The following is a 4084-nucleotide window of genomic DNA, read 5'->3' as shown; positions in this document are numbered from 1 at the left end:
GCACAAAAAGATAAAAGCCATGAATAAATTCAGTGATTCAGTCAGACAGAATGAAAGAGGGAAGTCAAAGTAGCTAAAAAAGGAGCTGTTTTCTCAGACAATCATCAAACACTGTTGTGTAATTCTGGAGAATATACACAGGTGTAACACCCCACGTAGCTGCACAAATTTTGATAATGACATCCAACAAGCTGAACTGAAAAGAGCAAGCGCTACAATTGGTCTCCATACAATTTAGTGAGTAGTTAAGGAAATGGGATTATAGACTCATTTGCTCTGCTGTGTCCTCGCTCTCTCTCTCCTCTCAGACTGTCTGCCGAGCCTGGACTAATTATCTTCTTACTGATGCACCTGAACCTGCCAACTCATGTTTGTGGAGACAGACAGGAGAGCACACGCATGGATTAACCTTAGCAGTAACACAGAGATTGATCTGCTTTCATGCTGATAATGCTCCTCGTCCATCCCAGTCTGCGTCTGATACGGCATCATGTGTGGGTTTTGACTATTTGTATTGTGATCACATGCGTCAGCAGCTGAAATGCGGCACGGAGCGTGTATACACACTTTAGCTCAGTGACATCTATTTGCTCAGAAAATACCTCATAAAAATTAATGGTTATCATTTCTTCCCCCCCAATCCATAAAAGCTTTTAAAAGTTTTTCTATTTAAATTCATGTAGTCTGAAGAGCACACCTCACCTCTTCCATTTGAACGCTAACCCTTCTGTCATTTTCTGCATTTAGATCATTGACTAATACTCCGTAGATGGTTCACTCTTCTTGCAGACAAGGTTTTGTTTAGTCACTGTCAGTCTCTTAATATGTTTAACATCTACAGTAGAATATTCTTTTCAAAGCTTAGAGGTCTAGTGTGTTGGAGTTATTGGGATATATTGGCAGAAATGGAAAATAATAAGTATGTTTTCTTTAGTGTATAATCACCCGAAAATAAGAATCACTGTCTTTCTGTTACCTTAGAATGAGCCATATATACCTTCATAGCTGGTCCTCATTCATGGAGATCGCCATGGTGCACTGCCATGTTTCTACAGCAGCCCAAAACAAAGAAACAAACAAACACTGGCTCTAGATAGGGCCATTTGCATTTTAGCGCCAGCTCCCATAGATAGCAGCCTCTCCGATGTGCCAAACAGCATAGTATAGTGGTATAGTGTCTAAACCTGACTTGGAGAGACTTATCCATGCATTTGTCTCTAGTAGATTAGACTACTGTAACGGCCTGCTCACTGGCCTCTCCAAACGGGCCGTAAGACAGCTGCAGTACATCCAGAATGCTGCTGCTCGGGTCCTGACCAGAACCAGGAAGTACGAGCACATTAGTCCTGTGCTCAGGTCTCTACACTGGCTTCCTGTGGCTCAGAGAATAGACTTTAAAGCAGCTCTGCTTGTGTACAAGTCTCTCCACGGCCTAGCACCAAAGTACATCTCTGACATGTTAGTGCCATATGAAACATCTCGGACTTATTATTTATGTTTTTATTTTGTATTGTGATTTTAATGCATTTTCTTGTTCTGTAAAGCACTTTGAATTACTTTGTGTACGAATTGTGCTCTACAAATAAACTTGCCTTGCCTTGCCTTGCCCTAGGAAAAACATTGATATTTAATATTAAACTGCTTTATCCAGTGTTTTTACCTGTATAAGTCACCATCTTGGTTTGTTTTGTAGAGGAGGAGACCTCTGCAGATAATTTAACACAGGGGGAAAACCTCCTAAACAATGAATTCCAAAGGAATTCAAACTGGTAAAGGTTCAACGGGCTGCAATTTGCAATCCTCACCACTAGGTGCCACTAAATCCTACACATTACTCCTCAATATTAAGACATTTTTGGTTAAATATTCTTTAACATTTGGTAAGACAAGAATATGAAGGTGTGGTAAACATGAAAAAATTCTTATCTCCTGCTTTTTGATTTCTACAGTTTGCTTGTAATTCTACTGCAAATGTCTCAGATCTCAAATTTGCTGAACTTATTTCACCCTGAAAACATTGTGTTATCTAAATTAGATTGGAAATCTGTGCATTTTTTTGTGTTTTATCTGTTTTTCCCTTGTGGCAACAAATTTAATTTATCCAGGTCCAGTTAGCAAATAACTGTAAAACATTTGTCTCCTTTTGTCAAGCAGATAAAGACATTCTTGCCTTCATATCAATACCAAAGTGTCATATCTTCCCTTTGCATTTAACATGTGTGATGGAAAACTGTGTAAATAAAGAAGGAGCCAGTGGGGAGGATAGAAAGGGAGACCGCAGAACCCTCTCCTCTCCTCTCAGGTGCAGACTTCCATTTAGAGATAAGTGCAGGTACATATCTCAATCTCTTCAGAGTCCATTTGAGGATCCCTGTCTGACCATCTCTCTGTGTTATTGCCACATCTCAATGCATGGAGCTCTCAAGAGGAGAGCTGCTGTCTAGTGCAAAACCAGGTCTGTGCCATCACGCTTTTACTTTCAGGAATTGTGATGTATAGAAATGGAAAAAAAATGATGATGTGCTATAAAGAGGAATGAGCAGCGTGAGGGCTCTTCCTGTCCTCTCTTCATCTTGTTAAGATAAAACTAAACTAATTAATGGTATAAACACCTGGCACATTAAGATGCTGTGGTGGAAGAATGACAAATTCCACATTAAGAGCGATCTATTTTTCCACTAGGATGAAACCACATGAGGCACTTTGGTATTTATCTAACTGTAATTGGGCAGTTAATTATGTAAACAGACTTTGTAAAAAATATGTTCATTAAATACAACCTCAACTGATCAAATCAAATAAAAGTGTATTTCAAAGACATATTCTGTAAAATGCAGTTCTCTCTCTGCACAAATGGAATTGTTGTCTAACAACACAGTCAAGTCCCCACATTTCTAAGCAAGTATGTAAATATGAGACTTGCTTAGATAATTGTACAGATCTCAGAAGAGTTAAACCTTGTACATACCTGAGACTGCAGCACTTCAGATAACTGTCTGTAGACACTGTCTGAAGATCCATCTCTGACTAGCGACGTTTGACGTTTTTTTTTTCTATAAGGTGCTGCAGAATCATACGGGTCATTTAGTTTCACAATGTCTGATGACCATGACAGTAAAGAAAGAATAGCATAGCAACCATGTGTCCAACCTGCTCATGGCCTTTTCACTAATCTATGTATCGTTCTTTCATACAAGTTCTCAGAGCTGAAAGGGCAGCTCTATATAATGTACTATATATGTTTCGAACAACTGGCGCTAATGAATTCTGCTCATATCAGCGCTGAATGACCTTGAACACCAGTGTTTTGATATGATACAACAGTGGTTCTCAACTGTTTTTTGTGTCAAGGACTGCTATTGATTCACAGTAGGCTACAGATTTTGCTTCATCCATCTGAAAACATTTTGTCTGTAAGATGATATGATTTAGACTAGAATTCTACAGGTGTCGACTGCAGCTGAGGAGCTACCCATGGTGGAAATGAAACCTATGATCAGAATAGTCACTCTTATGGCTCTTACCCTCACTGGGCTCACTTCAGAAGGGAATTGAATAGTGAAATTAAACTATTCTCCATTTTTCTGTGGAACCCCTGGAATTTCGGAGGACTGGTTGAGATACCATACAACTTTATTGTCACTTTGCCCTGAAGTTCATTCTATGTCCTAAGGCAGTTCCCTCAATAAATTTACGCACAGGTTGAACATACAGTTACACATGTGGCACTTCTTTCTATACAAAAACATGTCAAAAAGTCATGACAATTATACATATCCCATTATATCCTCTGGATTCTGATCACAGAAGCACAGATTTTGCTTGGTTTAGCAGCAGGATAGGCGGATGTTTAAAAGAATATCTCAGCCTGTAGTATTTAAATAGGTTACATCCTAAGCATTGTAGTGGTGCAGAAGCATGCTGTGTGAATAACCGTGACTGCTTATACTTTGCAGAATGATCAGCTCTTTTTCAGCTTACATTGTTTCAGTGTGGATCAACTTGACAGTAGGACCATCTAGTGGCCGAGCTGTGCATTGCTACAAGATGCAGAGAACTGCTGGCAAGCTGTCACTCTGTTTGG

The sequence above is a fragment of the Epinephelus fuscoguttatus genome, linkage group LG7 (assembly GCF_011397635.1).
Source record: "Epinephelus fuscoguttatus linkage group LG7, E.fuscoguttatus.final_Chr_v1".
Classification (NCBI taxonomy): domain Eukaryota; kingdom Metazoa; phylum Chordata; class Actinopteri; order Perciformes; family Serranidae; genus Epinephelus; species Epinephelus fuscoguttatus.
This window is presented reverse-complemented; position numbering follows the sequence as displayed.